The sequence below is a fragment of the Leucoraja erinacea genome, chromosome 13 (assembly GCF_028641065.1).
Source record: "Leucoraja erinacea ecotype New England chromosome 13, Leri_hhj_1, whole genome shotgun sequence".
Classification (NCBI taxonomy): domain Eukaryota; kingdom Metazoa; phylum Chordata; class Chondrichthyes; order Rajiformes; family Rajidae; genus Leucoraja; species Leucoraja erinaceus.
In genome coordinates, this window is record NC_073389.1 from 39,827,036 (window position 1) to 39,852,246 (window position 25,211).

Consider the following 25,211-nt stretch of genomic DNA (forward strand, 5'->3'; position numbering starts at 1 on the left):
AATGTAATAATGTATGCGTGTTGGTAGGTGCAATCAAAACAAATATCTTTTTATCATTGTTGTGTTATGAATACCACAGAAAATATTATGTACTCTCAAGATCACATGTAATAGAATAATATTGCTTAAATATATAGTTATTGGACTTTGCATTTCGGAAAAGTCCCAGCTGAGAGGAAGACAGCAAAATACTGAAAATATTGGAGGTGAAAATGACTTTAGGCCAGTTTGTTAGGAAATGAAGATAATAGACATAGAAGATAGTAGCCCATTCGGCCCTTCGAGCCTGCACCGCCATTCAATATGATCATGGCTGATCATCCAACTCAGTATCCTGTAATGATAACAGAATACTTATACAGCTGAGTGAGTATAATTTATGGATGAGAAATTGTGTTCAACCAATTGATGACATTTGACAAAGTAACTAGCATGTTAGATAACAAGGAAGCCAATGGATGTAGCAAATTTTGTTATACATAATTTGGTCTGAGAAGTGCCCCATAAAAGATTACCGCATTAGGTAAGCATGATAGGTTAAGTCCAGGGGGTCAGATATGGCGCTTTATGTGTGGGCCAGATATATTGTCAGTGCAGAGGAGCTAAGAACAAGGCCAAGTGTGCATCCAGAGTCAAGGTCTGGAATCGTACTAAGTGTGCAGTCAAAGCTGGGACAATGGGAGTGTTCAGCACTGGGAACCTAAGCAGGTAAGCAGCTATGACCAGGGTATACATAATAGGGGGTCAGGTGTAAGGCTGGATTCAGGGGCAGGAATGAGAGAAGGTATGCAACTAGAGTCAGGGTCAGGAGTAGTACCAGGTGTGCAGTGAGACACAGGTTGGTCAACATGGGCCAAGTGTTTGATTACAATCTGATTTCCATACATGAATACACTAAGATCATTCATGTGCTGCACATGTGATCAGACCTGGGCTCTACTGCGGAATGTAATTAGGAATGTAATTTAAAGCATACATATTGCATTCAAGTGTAAGTTAAAAGACTCGCTACAGTATGCACCATATTGCACAATTGCAAGCTGAAAAATGCAAAAGCTCCATACCAAAGGGAGGAGACCCCCCCCCCCCCCCGTTGCTACGCTCCCTCGGGCTTGGTCTCTCGCAATTTCTCACTCCCAACTCTCACTCAATGTTGGCAGCCCTGGAACAAAACACTCTCCAACACGTTGCAATCTACACTATGCAACCTGCAATAGAGCCTCTTGCACTACCTTGTTTTTGCATTGAAGTCAACGATAAGTTCCTTATTCTTGTCAATGTGGAGCAAATGTTTTTGTTGCGGCATCACCCAACCAGATGTCCTATTTCTTTCCTGTCTCATCACCGCCACAATTTCTTAAGTTTTCATTCTTTGTGAAATGTTGTGTGCCATTTGTTTTTATGCGTTTGCTCGCATGCATGTGCATGTGATGCTGCTGCAAACAAGATTTTTCATTGTACCTCACAGTAGTTATGCAGATGACAAAAAACTGGACGACCCATTTAAAAATAATCATTAATGAGATGTGGTGATTGTTGCCAATGCCAGTATTTTTTCCTATCCTTAATGATGTCTGTCCTGAGAATCAACTACAATGGTGAGAATGGAGTCACATACTGCCAGACATCTTAAGGATGGCAAAATTCCTTCCCCGAAACACACCAGTGAAACAAAAGTGTTGTGTTATTGTTGTTAAGATTGGTCACTTTTAAAAGAAAAATCCTTATTTATTTAATGACATAAATTTACATTTCCCATCTGCCACAGCGATCGATGCCTCTGAATCAATCGCCTTGAACTCTGGCCACTCGACCAGTGCTTTAGTAGCCACTTCTCTTCAATTGAATTCTATGTGCAGTTCTGGTCAACATACACACAATAAAAGCCATTGTCAATAAATCACAAGATAGGCATGCAGCAGATTATAAGAGGCTTTGCTAATAAAAGCCAAGTGGATGATGCTTAGTGTAAGACGGCATTTCCGGTTTGGATTTGACGCATTTGAGATGTGAACACTGGAGATCTCTAAAGGGTAAAGAAAATCGCTTCAGATTAAATGACACTATAGCTGGATTACTGATTGGTAACACATTTCTGCGTTCCCTTGAACTGCGTTCTCAATTATTTATGACAAGTATACAATTTACATTTTATTGGTGGCGGTCCGCCTAGCAACTTTAGAAAAAGCACATACAATACAACGTGATATAACCACATGGCAGTCTTTTAAAATCGTCGGACCAACACCCTATTGGGAACCAATTGACACAGTAATATGTAAATCCGGCTAACACAAAGAAAATCAGGATTTACTGAAGAAGAAAAAAAGAAAAACTGCTGCATGGAGTATAGAGGTTATCGTGGAATGAATCCTCCGAATCCTCCTAAATCGCAATTATAACATTTCTGATAACGAATATCAGAAGCATGCGAATCGGTTTAAACTTCAAGTTGGTTCTGAACATAAAGCACTCAACATTTGTGTCGGCAAAATAAATAGGGCTGCCCGGGGCCCTTTAATACGGTGGATTTCTTATCTCACGTGAAGAGTTATAACAGCTAATGACTTCAGGAAATCAGTCATAAGTGGTTATCTGAAGCGCACTTTGCATAACTGTTTTTGGGCGGCGAGATTAATGCCATCGATTTTGGGGAATAACAACCAGGTAAAGGAGGAATTTACATGACCAAGTATAACTTAAAAATCCTTACTCGGAAAAGACTCGTGCGATTTTAGGGGGAGATGAAAAAAAAGGGGAGCGCTTGTTTTAAACCAAAAACAACAAAGTATGAAGTTCTTGCTTTTCGCCACCATTTAATCAGGGTATTTGGGGAGTTTACGTTACACGGTTCGAGCACAACCAAAGCTGACCGTTGTACCTGTTTTTGTTTGACTGGCTGCTCGCTTGCCGTCAAGGGTCGCGACTGTAATGTCCGCAAACTAGCCCTCTGTCCTCCCCTCCCTCTGTTTCAATATGTGCAGACGTGGTGTGAACTGTTCGATTGAGGAAGAGTAACCAAAAAGTAGGTAGCGATATCCTTTTCTTTTGGCGTTTAAGAAAGAACTGCAGATGCTGGAGAATCGAAGGTTACACAAAAAAGCTGGAGAAACTCAGCGGGTGCAGCGGGGGAGTCTGAAGAAGGGTTTCGGCCCGAAACGTTGCCTATTTCCTTCGCTCCATAGATGCTGCTGCACCCGCTGAGTTTCTCCAGCTTTTTTGTGTAACCTCCTTTTCTTTTGGTAAGTCGGTTTAGTAGGTCGCTTTCACTTTGGGCACGGTAACGAGGTCTTAACTGGGCTGTAATTGCCTAATTTGCAGCATATATATATATATATATATTATATATAATATAATATGTTTTTTAAATATTTTGGAACATCCTGGCAGAGTTCTTGAAAATTATTTTATTTTTCAACCGCTTTGTTTTTAACGCGGATTATCAGAAAAAAAAATGTTTTTATAGAAACATCAACGCACTGAAAAGCTTCTTCACCTGACAATCCTTTTATTAGTTTTCCGGTTTTCATTTATCTGAGCGAGTGATCATTTTTCGGGGGTACAGAAATAGAAAATGTTAGTACTTGTCCCGCACCTTGAGTCATAGTTGTTATACATAGAGCCATAGTTGGAGAACATGAGAGGCTGTTCGGCCCATCGCGTCTATTCTGACCATTATGCTTTTACATGGCCAATTCCACTTGCCTACTTTAATTTCATATCCCTTTATTCCTTGCTCATGTAAGTACTTGTCAAGACGCTGCTTAAATGTTGCTATTGTTTCTGCTTCTTCTCGCATTGCATTCCTGATGCAATAAGAACTATTCTTTGTGGGGGAAATTTACCCCTCCGACCCCTTTTGAAGACACGCCCTCTTACCTTAAACTTGTGTTGTCTAATTTTAGACCCCCCTATCATGAGAAACAGATACTGGTTATCTACCTTCCCTATGATGCTTGTAATTTTATATACCTCCATTATGTCACCTCTCGACCTCATTTGCTTCAAGGAAGAAGCACCTAGCCTATCCATTCTCTTCTTATCAGAGTATTTCTTTGCGGGGATTATTTTGGTTAATGAATGTGGTTTAAGGGGATTCTTAGTGGAACTGTGCATTTAAATCATTGGTTCTGATGTGCGCATGCTGGGTAGTGACTGTAAGGTCAATTTAACTTGCTTGCCCGATTTTGCCAATTCACTGAATCAAATATTAAAAAGCCTCCTTTGTGTTAATTGGTCGATTCCTTGTTTTTAGTTTAAGAAGGAACTGCAGATGCTGGAAAATTGAAGGTAGACAAAAGTGCTGGAGAAACTCAGCGGGCGAGGCAGCATCAATGGAGCGAAGGAAATAGGCAACGTTTTGGGCCAAAACCCTTCCTCAGACTGATGTGAGGGTGGGAAGAAGAAAGGAAGAGGTGGAGCCAGTGGGCTGAGGGAGGGCTGAGAAGGGGATGAGAAAGTAAGGACTACCTGAAACTAGAGCAGTCAATGTTCATTGTTCATGTTTTATGACCTTCTCCACATCTGTACTGTCAAGATCCCTCAAATGAGAGGCTTAGGAGTTGTGCAGTCCTAGATTAGATACAAATTTCCAAAGAGGAGTTATTCAATTCAATCCAACTTTAATGTCATTGCACAAATACGAGTATGGGTACAACGAAATGCAGTTTAGCGTCAGTCCGTAGTGTAGTGCAATATAGAAATAAAAATAAAAATACAGAATCAAACAATAATCGAACAATGTGGACGGAGAGACTGGAGAAGTCTATCGGCGGGACTCCGAGTTCAGCAATGTTATGGTATTATTGTAGAAGCTGTTCCTCATCCTACTGGTACGAGACCTGAGGCTCCTGTACTGCCTCCCTGATGGGAGGAGGGCAAACAGTCCATGGTTGGGGTGGGAGGGGTCTTTAATGATCTTCCCGGCCCGTCTCAGACACCGTTTTCGGTGGAGGGCATCCATGGCAGGGAGCGGGGCACCGATGATGTACTGCCCGGTTTTCACCACCCGTTGTAGTGCCTTCCTGTCCGCTACGGTGCAACTGCTGTACCATACCGTGAAGCAGGTGGTCAGGATGCTTTCGATGGTACAGCGGTAAAAGTTGGTCAGGATCTGGGGGGACAGGTGAGCTTTCTTGAGCCTCCTCAGGAAGTAAAGGCGCTGCTGCGCCTTTTTGATCAGCTTGGAGGTGTTGAGGGACCAGAACAGATCCTCCGAGATGTGTACCCCGAGGAATTTGTAGTTGGAGACGCGCTCCTCCTCAGTCCCGTTTATATGGATGGGGGTATGTCTGCCCCCTCTGATCTTCCTGACAACAATAATTTCCTTCGTCTTCTTGGAGTTGAGGACGAGGTTATTGTTGGCACACCAGGTTGTCAGGTGCTGGACCTCATCCCTGTAGGCTGACACGTCGTTGTCACTGATCAGTCCTACCACCGTGGTGTCATCGGCAAACTTAATGATGGCGTTGGAGCCATTCTTAGGGATGCAGTCATGAGTGAAGAGGGAGTTAGTTGTAAAGTTTTTCATAAGTTCAAAGTTCATGGATAAATCCAAAGACTTGACCAAATGCATCTTTTGACCTTGTGGGAAGCTGGGGAGGATATTATGGAGGCTCTTTCAGAGAGGTTCGCAGATGAAGTTCTGGAAGGCTGGGCAGTGGATAATGTTGTTATGTAAGAAGGGTAGCAAGGTCAAGCTAGGGAACTAAAGGGAAGTCAAGAGGGAACTAAAGTCTGTCGTCAGTGGTGGGAAAGTTGTTGGAGAGTCATCGCCAGAGCTATAGCTGCTCTGAACCGGCCCTGCTGAGTGCTCGCCACCCCCATGAACTGTCTCCCTCGGTTGGTCATGTCGCACAGACACAGTTGTACTTTAGACTTTTACTGTTTTACTGCTTTACTGTTCATTTTATAAACCATGTTCTCGGGGTATCTAAATCTAAATTTTGTTAGTTGGTTAAGTTATGACATCGGATGGAAGCTGCATACCAAATCTCGTTGCACATATGTGCAATGACAATAAAAGATATTATTATTATTATTATTTTTATTGGAGAGGATTCTTGAGTAGAATCTATCCACATTTGGAATAAGTACGGGCTGATTAGAAATAGTCGGCATAGCTTTGTGCATGGGAGATTGTGTCTCACAAATTTGATAGAGATTTTTGAAAAGGTTGCCAACAGGATTGATGAGGGCTGGACAGTAAGTATTGTCTTCATGGACTTTAGCAAAGTCCTGCATGATAGGCTGGTGTGGAAGATTGGAGGATGCGGAATCCCACAGTGAGCTAGTCAATTGGATTTGAAATTTGCTTGGAAATAGGAGTCAAAGGATATTTGGGAAGGGCTATTTTACCAATCATCCACTCTCATATTTTTAAACTGCAGCAGATACAAACCCTAACCTGTCCACTATTCATCTTGTGCCACCTTGCTCATTCTTTGTATCCATCTAGTAAACCTGAAGTCTGAATTGTTTTTAATGCTTGAGCACCCTTAACTTTGGGAACCAAAATTATACACAATACATGAGATACGGACCCACTCGTACCCCATTGTGCATTAAAAAACCATGCCTCTGGCCAACATTTTTACTCTTAAGAACAATTTTAGGCACGTTACAATGAAAATTAGAGTAATATTTTTGTCAGAAAGATTCAAGTTTTATGGGGAGCTTGTACTTATGCTTATATCAGTATTTAAAAAGTCCCTTGTGGTTTATATAAAAAAAAAAGATTTCACAGCAAAGATCTTGGAAGGGATTTCCCTGGTAATTGGATTATGCAAATAGTATCAACAAAATGTACTATAAAGCAGTCAATCTATAGCCAGAGCCAAATCATCAGGTATGCTTTTTAAAGGTTTTCATTCTAAACGGTCCTAGGTAAGATGTATTTGAAGATGAAGGCAGTCAAGGAAAGTTTCTTGGAGATAAATTATTGCCATACCTTAGCTGATGATGGCCAAATGCTGCCATAGATAACAAGGCCTTCTCAATTACACAAAATAATGTAGAATAGTTGATGAATTTGATTTTGATGAAGAGGATTTGAGTATAGGGGCAGGGAGGTTCTACTGCAGTTGTACAGGGTCTTGGTGAGACCACACCTGGAGTATTGCGTACCGTTTTGGTCTCCTAATCTGAGGAAAGACATTCTTGCCATAGAGGGAGTATAGAGAAGGTTCACCAGACTGATTCCTGGGATGTCAGGACTTTCATATGAAGAAAGACTGGATGTGTGTCATCTTCAGCAGGGACATTGAGGATAAGAGTTGAGAATTCGCGTCACACTTGTACAAGACATTAGTGAAACCGCACCAGGAAAACTGTGTCCTCTTTGGCTGCCATACTTTTAGGAAGGATGTAATGTAATTATCAGGGCCGGATTTACGTATAAGCTTCACAAGCTTAAGCTTAGGGCCTCGAGATCTAGGGGGGCCTTGACAGGGCCAGATTTACCTGTAGGCTTCATAAGATGAAGCCTAGGGCATCCAAATCTAGGGGGCCTCCGGCCAAGGTGTTTTTTTCCCCAGAGTAAAAAAGATATCCAGAGGGAAAAAAAAAATTGGAGCGCTATCAGCGTTTCCACTTTGACAGAAATTACCCGAAATTCTGGTTCCGGCCCGCTGGATGTTTTGGGGGAAAAAAATTGCAACCATCTGCGCCTGCGCAGTTGGGGGATACCGGCAATACAGTAGCGATGCGAAATAATGCTGTCTTTCCGTGCATGCGCAGTGGGCCCGGGCGGGATCAGATCTCCATTTGCACTCCACACAATCACCTCGATGTCTTGTGTCTACCAAAGATCCTAGGAGTCTACTCCAGGTAAGTAGTGGAATATTGCGTTGCGGGAGTGCCCGTTTCTCCGGGCTGGGGGGCTGCGGTGTCTGCGGCACGGAGTCGGAGCCTCGCTGCATGGGAGGGAGGGATAGAGAAGGTGCGGGAGGGAGAGAGGGGGGAAAGGGGGGGCTGAGACGGGGAACAAAGATGAGGGAGAGGGGAAGGGGGAGAGAGATGGGGAGGGAGGGGGAAGGAGGAGAAGGGGAGAGGGAAAGGGGGATTATCTTTAGTGAGATTGCAAAATTAAGAGCAATTATATTTTCTCCTCCAGATGAATAATATCAAACAATTGAAAATGCTTTCTTTGCCTTGATAACCGTACTGAAAAATATGTATTCCATAGTTTGCGGCTTTCATTTTGCATCATATTTTTAATGTTCACACACTAACACAGTCGAACAGTAACAGGCAATCAGATCAACACACAAAACATTTTCTAAAAAAAGTTTTTATTTACTGCAAAAACTTACAGTATTTTATTTGCAGTGTTTGCATGCTCCTTTATAACATTTTACAGTACAACTTGATTATTAAAACAAGGACAGCTTCAATTCTTGATTTAAAAAAAATGTATGCAACAACTAACCCAATCAACCCATTCCAACCCACTCATTACCCTTGACTCAGCCAAAATTATTTCTGAAATATTGGTCATAAATGTGGTGCATAAATGCACCAAAATAAGGCTCAGAATGCACGAGAGAGCATCTAAAACCCCAGAACTTCCAGAGCCCTTATGCGGGCCCTGGACCCCGGCCGCAAGGGTCTTTGAGCTTCGCGCTTGTGATATGCGCTGTGTGCACTTATTTCTCACAAATTGTTTTGTAATCCTGCCATGCCACCCCCTTTTTGAAAAGCTCTGAACTGGCCTGGTGTATAATATTTTTGACACTGTCATAGGCCTTTCTTACATATGCTGTCACAACGTACTGTAGTCTCTAAACAACACTTCAGTCATGTTTCTTGCCCTCCATTTCAGAATAATAGTGTTTTAAGCCGATAACTCAACACTAGCACTGGCAATAAATAAAAAGCGCAGCATTCCAGCCCATCTCATTGGCCACGCTCGGCTGCACATCGGTGTCAATCTGGTGAACTCTTCCATCTTCCTCTTTTTATGGGGGTGGGGGATTGGGAGGGGCCTCACAAGTGGAATAGCCTAGGGCCTCTCTAAATCTGGCCCTGGTAGAGAGAATGGAGAGAAGATTCACAATGATAATGCTAGGACTGAAGCACTTGAGTGATAAGGAGAGACTGGATATACTAGGACTGTAGAGTTCATGCTCTATTGGACTGAAGACCTTATAGAGCTCATGCAAAATTGAGGACAATAGGTGGATAGTCGGTCTTTTTTTTTCTCATGGTAGGGGAGACTAAAACTAGAGTTTAAGGTGAGAGGGGAAAGATTTAAAGGGAACCAAAGGCAGGTTATTCATCAGAGGATGCTGGGGATATGGAGCAGACTACCTGAAGAAGTGGTAAAGGTACAATACAATACAACAATTTAAAGATATTTGGAAAAGTACATGGTTCAGAAAGATTTAGAAGGATATGGGCTAAAAGCAGGCAAGTGGAACTAGCTCAAGAAGGCAGCTTGGTCAGCTTGGGTGAGCTGGCCTGTTCAAGTACTCTGTAACCTTGACTCTAAATCAAAATCTTCAATATCAAGGCCTGAATGGAGACCTGATTAAGGATACAAGGATACAAACAAATACAAGGATACAAAGGACATTTATTATCACATACACCAATTGGTGTAGTGAATTTGATTTGCCATTGCAGCACACAAATAAAGATAAGACACAACATCAAAGAATTTAACAGTAAACATAAAAACATCCCTCACAATGGTTCTCACTGTGGGGGAAGACAGCAAAAGTCCAGTCCCGTCCCCTATTCACCCATAGTCGGGCCTATTGAGGCCTCTGCAGTCGCCGATACGGCAACCCGATGCTTCAGGCCCTCTCGCCGGATGATGGAGTTCTGGCGTCGGGTGAACACTCTCAGCGGCTCAGTGTCTGGAGCGGCTGCTCCCTCCCCTGAGACCGCGGCTCCCGTAGTCCACGGGCTGCGCTGGTCGGAGCTCCGATCCTGGTGATCTCGTCGTGAGATCCCAGGCTCCGCGATGTTAAGGTAGAAAGACTATGAAAGGGGTAGACATGCAAAACTTTGGGAAACTTTGTTCCCCAGGGTGGAAATGTCAACCATTAGAGGAAAAAGTGTAAAGGAGATGTACAGGGCACGTTTTTTTATATACCGAGTGGTGGATACCGAGAACACACTGCTAAGGGTGGTGGTGGAGGCAGATACCGTAGTGGCATTTAAGAGGCTTTTAGATAATCACATTGATATGGAAGGATGTGGGGCACATGCAGGCAGCAAAGATTATTTTAACTTTGCTTCATGTGCCTTGGTTGGCACATCTAGTAGAGCCACTGCCTTGTGGCTCCAGAGACCCAGATTCGATCCTGATCTCTGGAGCTGTCTGAGTGGAGTTTGATGTTCTCCTTGTGACCACATGGCTTTCCACGGCATACTCCAGTTTCATTCCCACATCCCAAAGACTTGTGGTTTTTAGGTTAATTGTCCTCTGTAAATTGCCCATAGTGGATGCAAGAGGGAATTACATTGAAATGGTGTGAATCGATGGTCAGGGTGGGCTGAGGAGCCTATTTTCACGCTGATTCAACTAATCTAAGCTTTAGGCACATGGATGTGCAAAAAATGGAGGGGTGTTGATCACATGCAGGCAGTGGAAATTATTTTCATTTTTCCTCGTGTTCGGTACAGACATTTTGCACCAAAGGGCCTCTTCCTGTGCTATACTGTTCTATGGTTCCTGGAGCATAAATGCTCACAGACATGTGCACCATGTACTTCAGAAAATACAATCACTTGAGCTGCTGTTCGAGGAACCAAGTGCCAGCCGCTGTCCTGCATTAGTATTCCATGATAAATAAACAGTTATTGCTGCATGTCTGAATGTGAACATAACTACAGAGGCAATGTATGGAGATTGCCTGTCAGAGCTGGTGTTGAGTGGACTTGGATGAGTAATGTGGCTGCTCGGTGTTGAGTTGAAGGAATCCTGGTTGATAAGATCAGTGTGGCCCACTGGTGAGATTCTGTAGGGGCTGCTCCAGATATTGAACGCAAACACAAAGTGCAAGAGTAACACAGTGGATCAGGGAGCATTTCTGGAGGACATGGTTAGGTAACATTTTGCATCTGGACCCTTCTTCAGACTTGGGGAATGGGGGTAAGGGGGAGCGGGATAGTGGGAGAAATGGCTGTGCACCTGCATGGGGCACAGAGGAGGATGGGGAGGGAAAGTGGGGGGTAATTTGCTTAGCTCAAGATTCCAGATCCACAAATGCTGCCTGACCCGCTGAGTTACTCCAGCACTTAGAGATTTGCTTGAGATTCCAGCAACTGCCGTTCCTTGTTTCTCCATGTATTAACAGAATGCCTGATCCCACAGATCTCTATTTGCTCAAACCTATTTTAGTTTAAGTGGGAAGTGACTAGCAAGACCATTATTTCCTACAGATTGCCTAATTACATTTTTAAAAAGGTGATGGTGAGCCACTGTGTTGAATACCGCTGTCCTCCTGATGACATTACTCACATAGTGCTGTGGGGAAGGATACTCCATGGTTTAGACCAGTGGTTCCCAACCTTTTTTTTGGCCATGCCCCACCTAATCACCTCTAAAATCCTGATGCCCCCCCCCCCCCCCCTTGCTTTCCCTTGAGAGAAAACGGAGGAAATAGATATTATAAGGGTAACTTAGCAAAAGCTCTTTGAATCGCATTTCTAAATCCAATTCAATAAATAAGGTTCTCCCATGACCTCGCGCGCTTCGTGCGACGTGCATGAAGAGCGATGGCGCGGTGATTATGTAATAACTACAAAATAAAGACCTTTTTTACCCCAAAAAAATTATTTACTCAAAATAACATCTGAAACATAAAGTACATATGTTTACCTGATGGAAAATCCAAAAAAATAAAAATCGAAAATTTGGACCCAGACCTCCTCAGTCGCGCTCAATTGCCCCCCTTAAAAATCAAATTGCCCCCCTGTGGGGCGTACGCCCCACGTTGGGAACCACTGGTTTAGACGGAACAACAATTAGAGGCAATGAAATATATCCATGTCAGAATGTGTGTGACTTGGAAAATCCTGCAGGCACTGAGCACTGGATCCAGTTTGGTGAGAATCTGGATGTTTATCTGTATACTATAACTAGGGAATATAAAATACAATATTTTTTGAACCATGCTCCCTAATTTCTCCAGTGTATTGTTTTCTGAACCTTTACTGGCAGTGTTCCACCATTTCAACTGACACCACCTGCTTCTTCCATTGATGAGGAATGGATAAGTAACCCTGAAAGCTAATTTAAAGTCTCTGGTGGCTGAGTAAGTGTTGATGCACCTGCTATCCACTTAGCCATGAACTGAGATGGGTGCCAGTTGGGGTTGTGATAAAAGGTAAGAAAACAGTGTATATCTCCATGAAAGGAAGCAAGTGATATGGAAAGAATATTTGCAATTGAGAAAATATATTTATTTTTTACTTTGCTTTCAATTTTGGATGTCTATAAATGCCCATCCTTCAGTGATGGATCCATTTATTGTCCTATTCTGCTCCTTTCTCGTAAGGCATTCTAACTTTAATGCATTTTCATGTGTATCTGGCCGTCACCTCCCATGGAGGTGGGTAAGGGAAATCACTGTAATTTTGAGGTTGTTTGCACTGGCTTGCCATCAGTCACTTCAATCATTGTTCCTGTACTTCTACCTAAATAGTTTGACATCATTAGTGTTTTCTTGCTGAAGTAACATTGGAAAACACACATGCATTATAGTTTCTTATCTCCAACAAAAGGTTAACAATAATGAATTGCACATCAGTCGCACCACAATCTGTTTATGATGGTGTGTATTCCCAAGGCAATCTAGTTCCATTCCCATGTGTCTGCTTCCAAGAAGCTCATTCTTGCTTGTGATTGTTCGCCTGCCTGCCTGCCTGATGCTTTCTTCAATAATGCCTTCATTTATCAATTTTGTAGTCTAGTCTAAAGCATCCCAACTGGAAATTATATTTAAATGTTCATTTTTGCTTTTTGTTCTTGAACCCCTCGTATCTGAATCCTAAATTCACCGTCGTCAGTTTTTTTTCATTCTGGTTGAAGAAACTTTCAAATTATCAACCGAAGAGTCTGTAGAAGCTCGTTATTTTATTAATTCAACACTGATCAACAGATGTCTATTCATTGAGGATAGTGGTGTGCTAGAATTTCAGCCAGGATCTCAATAAACAATGGAGCAGGTTTAGCTGACTCCTGCCCCTGTTTCTGATTTGGACGGCAACGTAGTTAACATTATTAGTAACTTTGTAGATAAGAGCAAAACTGGTGGAATAGCAGACAATGAGGAAGGATATCTAAGTTTACAATACGATCTAGATCAGGTGTCAGAGGTTATGGAGGGGGGTAGAGGAGGCAGGAGAATGGGGTTAGGAGGGAGAGAGATCAGCCATGATTGAATGTCAGAGTAGACTTGATGGGCTGAATGGCCTAATTCTACTCTTATTCCTTTATGAGTTCAGTTGGAACAGTGGGACAAGGAATGGCACATGGAATTTAACTCTATCATGTGTGAGGTGTTGCACTTTCATTTGTCAAATCAGGGCATAACATACAAGGCAAATGGTAGAGCTCTGGAGTGTGTTGCAGACAGAGATCTGGAAGTACATCTGCATGGTTCCCTAAACATGTCAAGTCAGATGGAGAAGTTTGGCACGCTGTCATTGGGTAGGGTACCAAGTACAAAAGTTGGAATAGAATTAAACTAAATGTAGGGTACAAGTCATGGGTAAGACTACTCTTGGAGTACTGTGTGCGATTCTGGTCACCGAGCTATAGGAAGGATGTCATTATGTTTGTTATACTGATTGTATTGGGAAGGGTGATTATAGAGTGATGGGTTGTATATATGACTAAGATACTGTATAGTATATGAGGGTTTTTTTCTTTTTTTTTCTTTTTTATATGGCTTTGTAAATATTTAATTAGTATATAAATGTAAATAATTTGGTGTACATATGGTGTACATATAGCTGCTAAATTTGTATAAGATAATTACAAGCAGTTCAATAAGGGGTGGGAATTAATAAGCTTTGGCTTCTTCCTGCTCCTTTTCGGACACATGCAATTTCATTTATTTATAGATATTGTTTATGACACTTTATAAATATTCTTGTTTTGTTTTTTGCATGTTGTGTCACACTTTTTATTCTTTTATTCTGTTCGAAATAAATAATAAAACAAATAAATAAATAAATAGATGTTGGGATGAATAAGTTTATTGGCCAAGTATTTTCCCATACAAGGAATTTGCACATAAAACATTAAACATTAATAATAAAATATTATCGATTAAACATGTGAATTAAATAAAATGCCAGAGCACAAGGAGGCTACAGATTTTTGGTTATTCAGTAGAGTTACTACTCATGGGGGAAAAAAAGCTGTTTTTATGTCTGGCTGCGGCTGCTTTGACAATCCAGAGTCGCCTTCCAGTGGGAAGTGATTCAGAGTTTTGGCCAGGGTGAGAGGGGTCAGAGATGATCTTACCCGCTCGCTTCCTGGCCCTTGCAGTGTACAGTTCGTCAATGGAGGGAAGGATGCAGCCAATAACCTTCTCGGCTGATCGGACGATTCGCTGCAGCCTCCGGATGTCATGCTTGGTGGCTGAGCCAAACCAGACCATGATGGAGAAGGTGAGGACAGACTCTACGATGGCCGTATAGAATTGGACCATCATTGCCTGTGGCAGACTGTGCTTCCTCAGCTGCCGCAGGAAGTACATCCTGTTTTTGACTGTGGAGTCGATGGTGGCCTATCATTTAGATTTGATTTTGATTTGATTTAATTTATTGTCATTGTCTTCAATGAAGAGGCAACAAAATTATTTTCCCCTTACAGTCAAACACAAAAAAAAATATATAATATAAAACAAAAAAAAAACACAAAACACAGTCCACAACACAAATATCCCCACAGCGACACCAAAGTTCCCCACTGAGGGAAGGAACCAAAGTCCAGTCAACCTCCTCACTGATGTTCACCCGTGGTCGGGGCCTCCCGAGCACCCCGTAGTCGCCGCTACAGGCGGCCTGATATTCAGGCCCTCTCGCCGGGAACCTCTCATTGGCCACCTTCCACCGGAGTCCGCGGCTTCCGATGTCCACAGGCCACGCTGGGCGGAGATTCGCGCTGGTGACCCCCGGCAAAGGTTCCCAGGACTCCACGATGTTGAGGTCAGTGCTGCCCACGTTGGGAGCTCCGCACCCACAGCTCCGCGATGTTGGAGTAGCGGCCCAACACTCCAGAGCTCCAAGCGGTGATCCCAGGAAGGCCTCGCCCGCTCCGCAATGTTTCTAGTGGCTCTCCGCCGCTGCTGAAGCTCTGGTCCGGTCCGGCAGGAAAGGCCGCGCCAATCCAGTTGGTAGGCTGCGAGGGAGGTGGGGCGAGGACGCGACTCCGATAATAGCCGTGTCCTCGCCAGGAAGTGACTGAAGGACGGTTTCCCCCTTACCCTACCCACTTACCCACACATAAAACTCTGAAAAAAAACTAAAAGACACACTCTAAACATAACTAAATAAAAAAAGACAGCCAGACCATGTCTTAAGAGCATTGAGCTCCAGGTTGTTGCGATGACGCTAGGTCGTCGGCTGTGTCACTTTCTGTCTGTAGGCAGAATCCTCCCCATCCTGGATCAGTCCAATCAGGGTTGTGTCGTCCACAAACTTGAGAAGCTTGACAGTGGAGTCAGTGGAGGTGCAGTCATTGGTGTGGAGGAGAGGAGAGTACGCAGCCTTGCGGTGCTCCTATGCTGATAGTTTGCAGGTCAGCGATGTGCATTCCCAGCCTCCCATGCTGCTTCCTGTCTGTCAGGAAGTTGGTGATCCACTGACGGAGGGTTTCAGGCGCAGTCAACTCGGAAAGTTTGGAGTGTAGTAGCTCTGGCACAATGGTATTGAATGCAGAGCTAAAATCAACAAACAAAATCCTTTTATGGGTCCCCTGGCGGTCTAGGTGCTGGAGGATGAAGTGCAGGCCCAGGTTGACTGCATCATCCACAGATCTATTGGCCCGCTATGCAAACTGCAGAGGGTCCAGCAAGGGGTTCGTGATATTTTTTTCAGCTTGGCCAGCACAAACCTTTCAAGGGTCTTCTTGACTTCAGAGGTCAGTTAGACAGGCCTGTAGTCATTAAGACCAGTAATCTTTGCCTTTTTGGGTACAGGGACAATAGTGGAAACTTTGAAGCAGGCAGGGACAGTACAGGTTTGCAGGGACTGGTTGAAAATGTCTGTTTAGATCAGTGTCAGTTGTTCAGCACAGAGCTTGAGAGTAGAGGGGGAAACATTATCCGGTCCTAGAGATTTCTGGCTTTTCTGTCTTCTGAACAGCCTCTCCACCTCCTCTGTTTTTCTTGTTGATGATGGAGAGATTGATGTTGGGCAGCACAGAGGGTGTGGGTAGTGGACGAGGCCACAGTCTTTTGTGGTCAGGCTGTAATTGGGTGTTAATGAGTGCATTAGTGATTCACCAGGATGTTACCTGGGCTGGAGTGCTTGAGTTATAGGGTTGGATAGGCTGGGACTTTTTTTCTTTGAAGTGTAGGAGGCTGAGCGGTGGCCTTTCTTGAGGTATATAAGATTATGAGAACAAAGGTTAAATGTATGCTTACTGTATTTTCCCCTTGGTAGAGAATTCTAAAAATTGAGGCCACGTGCTTAAGGTTAGAGGAGAGAGATCTTAGAGGGACCTTGAGTAGTATTTTCACTTGGAGAGTAGTCAGTAGCTAGAATGATCCTCCAAGGAAACTATAGAAGCAGACACAATTACAACTTTTAAAAGACGTTTGGGCAGATATATGGATTGGAAAGGTTTAGAGGGAATGTGCCAAATGCAGGCAAACGGGACTAGCCCAATTTGATCAGTTTGGACAAGGTGGGCCAAAGGGCCTATTTTAGTGTGGTACTGACTTTAAGGAACAATTTCATTATTTCTCCTGTACTATATCTAACATCGCCTGTTGACTAGGTTATTATTTTAAAAATATGAGGCTACAGATATGTAGATATATGTTATATATGTTATATATATATGTTAGATGCATTGTTTTTGATCTTCTAAAATTCCCTAGATTCTAGAATAGTCCCAATAGATTGAAAAATAACAACTGCAATGCTGCTATTCAACAAAGGATGGAAAAAGGAATTGGAGAAAAGGGCAGTTAGTTTGTCATTAATAATTGACTAGCTGCTGAAATACATAGTAACAGATACTTGGACAATCAGAAGTAGTCGGGCTTCAGCAAAACACAAATTGTTGGATGAACTCAGTGGATCAGGCACATTTGTGGATGGAATGGACAGGTGATATTTGGATTCAGGACCCTCTTTCAGACTGACTGGTGTAAGGTGTGAAAAAGCTGGAAACGGGAAGCTGGTGGATAATCGGACTTTATGTCTTCATTACAAACAAATTATTTTTGAAGAATCCGATAGTTAATGGCAGTCTGAAAAATCCGAGCAGAGAGGTCAAGGGGAATAAAAACATCTATCTGGAATTTTGGGATTTGCAAAGATGCCACAAAGGAGATAACATTGGGATCAAGGAGTTGTAAGTAATAAATTTTCATTGATTGAGAATTGATTTATCAATGGAAAAAAAACCTGGAGCTAATTCTTCAAATTAGCAGGATGTAACAAGTAGAATGCCACAAAATCAATACTTGGGCCACGACACAGTAGATCAGTGATTTGGATGAGGGAATTGAATACAATAACTTCAGTTTTGCTCATGGTATCAGGCTAGGTAAGCTGTGAGGACGGTGTGGCTGGATATAGTACATTTTAACTGGTTGTCAGGAAAGTAGCAGTTGAGCATAGTAACAGCAGCCAATAAAAATAATGAAAGAATGTAAAAGATATCCACTTTTGGAAGAAGGAGTGGAAATAACTTTTCTGGTAGTTGTGGCGTTCGGAGGAATCTGCACACCAAATTAATATCCTCATCCTACAACAGTTATGAATGAAATGCCATGTTTTGTTTAATACAGGGAATTGGAGTATAGATGTAATATGTCATGTGCCGTTATGGAGTGTTTTCATGAGACTATACATGCCATATTTTGTCCCTTAATAGGAATAAAATCCCGACCTTGGCTAATGAACTGTCATTGGACTAATGAACTGTCTTATGAAGAGAAATCGTGATCTCCGAGGAATACGAGTTATCTTATTGAAACATAAAATTCATATAGTGGGATGCTATGAGTTTGTTTCCTTCGACCAATGTTTCTGTAACTAAAGGGGAAATTATGGTTCTGGAATATGGGAAATGGCTATTTTCCTAATATTTTTTGGGGGTTAAGAATATTTGGAATTATCAGTTGCAAGAATTGTTGATGTTCAGTCAATGTGTATATTCATGACTGAGATTGCTTATCACTGCCATTAGGGATAGGTGCACACAATGGAATTGTGCATTCGGAGAATGCTAGCTATTGGCCGAGGAACTGCGATGTGGCCATATTTATGCCAAAGTATAAGCATGAACCATCTTGGCCACTCCACGTGGAATGTTTTGTGCGTCTAAAATATAATGGACTTAATAATATTGTTTATGAAATGTCCATGTGTTTGGATTGGATGGTAAGGTGAATCTGTTAAATAGTTCCTAAGCTATTTATTCATATTCTTTTTATTTCCTTCGCCTTCCAACCCACTTTTATCTGTCTATCTATTTGTGTGTGTGTGTGTGTGTGTGTGTGTGTGTGTGTGTGTGTGTGTGTGTGTGTGTGTGTGTGTGTGTGTGTGTGTGTGTGTGTGTGTGTGTGTGTGTGTGTGTGTGTGTGTGTGTGTGTGTGTGTGTGTGTGTGTGTGTGTGTGTGTGTGTGTGTGTGTGTGTGTGTGTGTGTGTGTGTGTGTGTGTGTGTGTGTGTGTGTGTGTGTGTGTGTGTGTGTGTGTGTGGTCAGAGTTGACCTTGGGCCGCCAGAAGCACACGAAACAACGCCGAGATTTGTCCCATTTCGCTTGCGAAATCACTTTTACATTCAACGTTAGTGTCTGTTCGATCTGGTGTAACAGATGGATAAAATTCTCTTTGAAAAGATCCTTGTATTTCCTCGTAACTGAAATGCCCAAGTATGAGAGCTTGTTTTTTTTCAATTTTGAATGGCAAGTTGATGAAATCTGAGGATTGTACTTCATAGTTAATGGGAAACAGTTTGCTTTTTCCAAGATTTATCTTATAACCTGAAAATTGACCAAAATTATTGAGCAGTGACATAGCAGAATGCAGAGAGGTGCCTGGGTTTGAGACAAATAGCAAAAGGTGGTCAGCATATAGTGAGACCTTATGCTGTGTACTGCCCCTCCAAATACCAGCTATGTCCTCACAGCTGCGAAACGCCATGGCAAGAGGTTTGATGGCCAAGTCAAAAAGGGGCTCGGAGGACACCCCTGGTGGGTTCCACGATGCATGTCAAACGACTTGGACAACTGGCCATTAGTCCAAACTGAGGCTGTGGGATGAGAGTATAGTAACCTGATCCATGACATAAAGTTCGTTCCAAAACCAAATTTGTCCAGAACAGCCCATAGATAGACCCACTCAACGCGATCAAATGCTTTTTCGGCATCAATAGATACGACACACTCGGGGACATCCTCAGAAGCAGAGTAGACAATATTGAATAATCGACGCATGTTAAAGAAGGAATGTCTGCTCTTAATAAAGCCGGTTTGGTCCTCAGATATAATGGTAGGGAGGGCATTCTCTAGTCTACGTGCTGGAACCTTAGATAAAATTTTAGCATCCATGTTTAGAAGGGAGACGGGTCTGTAGGAGGCTTATTCAGTTGGATCTTTACCTTTTTTGGCGATAAGAGTAATACAGGCTTTGGCAAAGGATGGAGGAAGAGAACCTTGTCTGTAGGATTCAGATAGAACGGAACACAACTGTGGGGAAAGGAGTAGCGAGAACTTTTTTTAAAGCTCTGCCGGGAAGCCGTCAGGGCCCAGACATTTGCCTGATTGCATTGAGGAAATGGCTGAAGCTATTTCTGCCTGTGATATAGGTTCATCCAATCTTTCCCTAAAATCTAATGAGAGTTTGGGAATATTTAGACTGCTCAGGAAGTCATGCATTACCTTATGATCTGGTTGAGATTCTGAAGTATAAAGCTGGGAATAAAAGTCTCTGAAAGCGTCATTAATTTGCAAGTGATCCGAAGTGGACTGCCCATTAGGCATGCGAATTTTAGAAATATTCTGTCTCGCTTTCACACCTTTAAGCTGATTTGCAAGTAATTTGTCAGTTTTATCTCCATATGTATAAAACATGGCTTTATTTTTTTTAAAGTATGTGTTCAATTGAGTGAGTAGGTCAAATTTGGTTTTGAGTTCCAATCGTATTTTAAAAAGAGTTGGATTTTGAGTTTGCGCATATTGCTTGTCAATTTCTCCAATTTGATGAGCAAGATCCAAACGCTCTTTATTGGATTTCCGCTTCATTTGAGCAGTGTAAGATATGATCTGCCCCCTAAGGTAAGCCTTAAGGGCATCCCATACGATCAGGCTAGAGATTTCAGAGGATATATTAGTGGGAAAAAAAAGTTATCTCTCTTTCCATAAACTCTACAAACTTATCTGCTGCCCCGGCACTGGAACACCTTGCCGCTGCAGATCAGACAGGCCCCTTCACTGTCCATCTTTAAATCCTCCCTAAAAACTCACTTTTATTCACTGGCTTTCGACACTGGCTGAGACATTGTTCCTGTTTTAGTGCTTTTAAATGTCTTTTAATTTTTACTGTTTTTATAGTCCTGTCGTCTTAATGGTTTTAGTAGTTTGCAATAACTTTTTGTTGACTTCCCATGTACAGCACTTTGTGGTAACTGATGTTGTCTAAAAGCGCTTTATAAATAAAGTTATTATTATTATTATCATCCAAGAGTAAAGTTGAATTGAATCGCCACTGCCTACTCTTTTGAGGGAGATCTGGAAGTGACAAGGCCAGAGCAATAAGGGCATGGTCAGAAATGACAATACTCTCATAGTCACAGGAATAAACCAAGGGTACAAGTTGGTTGTCAAGAAAGAAATAGTCAATTCTAGAATACGTATGATGGACATGTGAGAAAAATGAGTATTCCTTATCTTGTGGACGTAAAGAGTGCAATGACTCGCAGACACCATACTGGGAGAGAAAGGCTTGGATGAAACAAGCTGATTTACTTACTGTACTGGGGTTAGTAGAGGGTCGGTCTAAAAGAGGATCTAAACAACAATTGAAATCACCACCGAGTATAAGAGAGTATGTGTGCAGGTCTGGAAGCAATGAAAATAGCCGCTCGAAAAAAACTACATTGTCTACATTAGGGGCATACACATTGACAAATACTATCAGTCTATTATATAATTTTCCAGTCACAATTACATACCGACCAAAATTGTCAGATTACATTATGTGACTCAAAAGAAATATTCTGGATTGAAACTCCTCTGACTTTAGCCTGAAAGGAAGAGTGGAACCCCTGCCCCACCCAACTTGACAAGAGACGGCCGTTGCCTGAGCAACCGATATGAGTTTCTTGCACAAAGGCTATTTATGTTTTGAGTTATTTAAGATGCGAAAAAACCTTTCTTCTTTTAACAGGATGGTTTAAACCTTTGACGTTCCAGCTTACTAGCTTTATGTGTCTATCCATGTATAATAAAGAAAAACATTAAGTTATAATGTAAATACAATGAACCAAATGACCGGCTGAGTACGAAGCAACGGGTCAGTGCAGGTTGAAAATGACTAGTGTGTAATGATGTGTTTATATAAATTGCTAAAATGTTACTGGCAGTGACATAACCCCCCCCCCCTCCCTCCCCCAAGAAAGCTGCTATAAAAAAGAAGCAGCAAGCTCTTCCAAACAAACATTTTACAAATCGAATCTTCCTGTCTAATGTCAAACTATTTATCCAGTATAGTGTACTAGAAAATACATTTAAGCACCTCTATAATAACATTTTGGCTTATCTAAATAGCCCCCCCCAAAAAAAATATGGCTATGAAGACTGAATATCAACTTTGGACTAACTGAACAGTGCAAACCCAGAAGGTACACAAAATTGCTGGAGAAACTCAGCGGGTGCAGCAGCATCTATGGAGCGAAGGAAATGGGCGACGTTTCGGGCCAAAACCCTTCTTCAGACTGATGGGGGGTGGGGGGGGGGAGAAGGAAGGAAAAAGGGAGGAGGAGGAGCCCGAGGGCGGGGGGATGGGAGGAGACAGCTCGAGGGTTAAGGAAGGGGAGGAGACAGCAAGGGCTAGCAAAATTGGGATAATTCAACGTTCATGCCATCAGGACGCAAGCTACCCAGGCGGAATATGAGGTGCTGTTCCTCCAATTTCCGGTGTTGCTCACTCTGGCAATGGAGGAGACCCAGGACAGAGAGGTCGGATTGGGAATGGGAGGGGGAGTTGAAGTTCAGGAGTCCCATCTTCAAATCTAACCCAGATTTGAAGAAGTGCAAACCCAGAACTCTGTCAACAGTAAACTAGATGGTTAAATGTAAACGTAAACTCACATGGGTTAACATGTCCTTGAAAATATGATTGCAGCTTGAAAGTTATTTACTGGCCCATAAAAGCCTTTAAAGAGCCAAAGTTAGAACGCAATAGCACACAGATATAGGGCCAGGTCATATGTGGTAACAGCACTCAAATATCCAGCTGGAAATCGTTTCTAATTTACAGTGCACATATAGTGGCATTTGGCTGTAGCCATTTTGTATAAGTATCTTAGTAAATAAGCAGCACACTCGGATGAATGAGCACGTTCAGCCATGTAAACACACCACAGATGTTAGCTGACATGCTGCACGTCGTGCCAGTAGGGAGAGCTATACAGTGTTACCTCTCATCCAGTGGGTTCAAAGTACCTAAACAGAGTCATTGTGGGGGTTTTGGTGGCCTAGGGAGGCTGTTGATGTATTTCTGCGCCTCCTCGTCTGGCTTTCTGGCTCCACCGAACAACGTGAGATGGGGTCGAGCTGGATATAGCAGAGCAGAATTTAGTCCCAGTTTGTAAAGTTCTGCCATGACGTCTCTGTACTCTGCCCGCTGGCTCTGAACTTCAGGGCTGTAATCCTCCACAATCCAAATTGGTTTGCCGCATAATTCGAGATTCCCTCTCCGCCGTGCCTCTCTGATGAGGAGATCCTTCGTCTGATACCGATGCAGGCGGAGAATGACTGGCCGCGGTCTCTGGTCGGGGCCTGTTTAGCGTTTAGGGAGCGATGGGCTCTGTCGACTTCTGGAGGGGATGTCAACGTCTCGCTCCCGAAAACCTCTCGCAGCAAACTTGAGAAAAACTCAGTAGGCCGTCCGCTTTCAGTGGATTCCGGTAGACCGAGGATGCATATGTTTTGTCGCCGACTTCGGCCCTCCAAGTCGGCCACTTTAGCCTTTAGCTTAGTATTGTCAGCACTCGGAGTGGAACAAATGCTCTCAAGGTCGACGACTCGCTGGTTAAGATCCTCTGCAGAAAGTAACAGGGACGTGACGCATTGATCGTGATCCTCCACTGTAAGCTTTATTTGGTCTAGCTTTGAGTCGAGCCGACCAAACGAAGTTCTAAACTCAATGGCTAGTGCCTCCCGGTGTTGCTCAAGCAGCATGGTAATAGCCTCCAAGCTAACGTCAACGTCCTCATTTGTGCTCGACCCTGTACCCTTCGATGCCATTTAGAGAGACGGCAACACTTACTCTAAAGAAATGTCAGACAAGTAAAAAAGAACCCGACTTTGTTCTGGTGTAAAGGTTAGAGGGCAGAATGTTAGGAAAATGATAAGATTACCGGAGCACTCGCTTAGTGCATCTACTCCATCTGCCTCTCAAACCGGAAGTCAACCATAGAAGTATTTGAACAGCAGATGAGGACAAGATTGGACTTGTCTTGAGTACCAAGATCACTCAAAAAGCTTGCCAATTGTCATTGTTTTCAAATTGAAATTAGCAATGGTTTATTTAATTTAGGTACTCGATAACATCACAGTTCCCAGAAATATAGCCCAATGTGATTTACTATATCATGACACGAGGCGAAAAACATGACACGTGTTCTGAAGTGATTGCTTAAATGTTTCTTAATTTGTTCTTTAGTTTGGAAATATCTATTTGCTGGCAGCCAAACAATCACTACATGCAGCTTAGGTTACACAAAAAAGCTGGAGAAACTCAGCGGGTGCAGCAGCATCTATGGAGCGAAGGAAATAGGTAACGTTTCGGGCCGAAACCCTTCTTCAGACTACATGCAGCTATTGGATTGGCATGCAGCAGTATAGTATGTTTTTGAATCTTCATCTTCAGAGATGAATGTCCATTTGGGCTTCCTTTGCTTGATGTAAATACTCCCATAACAGTTCTCATGTCATTCAACTTAATGGAATTGCTCGTCCTTTAAGCACAAAGGTAAGTTTCTGACAGCATATAATGTTCTTTTGGCTCGGGGGAATGAAACTGCCAGAAGCATGATAGCTTTATTTCCTTTAAGCTATCTTGCTACTGGCAGTACTACATGTAATGGAAGATCAAATCTGCAGGAAAGTTTTTGGGTGTGCAATAGTTTGGGGACTTGAATTATTCTGCCAATCAATGATGTGATAAATGATAAAGAAGAAAAGCTATTACTGATCAGTGTGTTCAGCCCAGTGAAGAGGGAATAATTTCTGTATCTGGTTCTGGAGAATAAGGTGGACATGTTTCGGGGGAAGTGGAGCATTTGTGAACAATGATCATAGAGACTTAAATCAGGAACGGAGAAATCTGACACAAAACTTCTGAGCTAACTGCAAAGGGGTGAGTAGGCATCTAGCCAACATTAAACCCCAACAAACCATTTTTAGTTTGTTACAGGTGCAGGCTTGTGTCAGGTCAATAGACAATAGCCAATAGGTGCAGGAGTAGGCCATTCGGCCCTTCGAGCCAGCACCACCATTCAAAGTGATCGTAGCTGATTATCCACAATCAGTACCCTGTTCCTGCCTTCTCTCCATATCCCTTAACTCTGCTATCCATAAGAGCTCTATCTAACTTTCTCTTGAAAGCACCCAGAGAACCAGCCTCCTCTGCCTTCTGAGGCAGAGAATTCCACACACTCACAACTCTCTGTGTGAAAAAGTTTTTCCTCATCTCTGTTCTAAACGGCTTACTACTTATTCTTAAACTATGGCCCCTGGTATACAAGCTCAGCTGCTCCAATCTATCGACATATGACAGTCCCAC

The 25,211-nt window shown here is 42.7% G+C and overlaps 1 protein-coding gene across 9 annotated transcripts in view; it reads left to right on the forward strand.

Moving 5' to 3' along the window:
- Positions 1-2,511: 2,511 nt before the first annotated feature.
- LOC129702909 (type 2 lactosamine alpha-2,3-sialyltransferase-like) overlaps positions 2,512-25,211 on the forward strand; it is a 70,862-nt gene continuing 48,162 nt past the window's right edge. For 4 of the 9 annotated variants that reach the window (XR_008724472.1, XR_008724473.1, XM_055644996.1 and 1 more), the window contains exon 1: positions 2,512-2,667. The gene's annotated coding sequence lies outside the window, so the exon portion shown is untranslated. Of the gene's footprint in view, positions 2,668-2,837; positions 3,026-7,737; positions 7,828-11,316; positions 12,339-25,211 lie in introns of those variants that run through there. The other 5 variants (XM_055644998.1, XM_055645002.1, XM_055644997.1 and 2 more) reach the window with 5 other exon arrangements.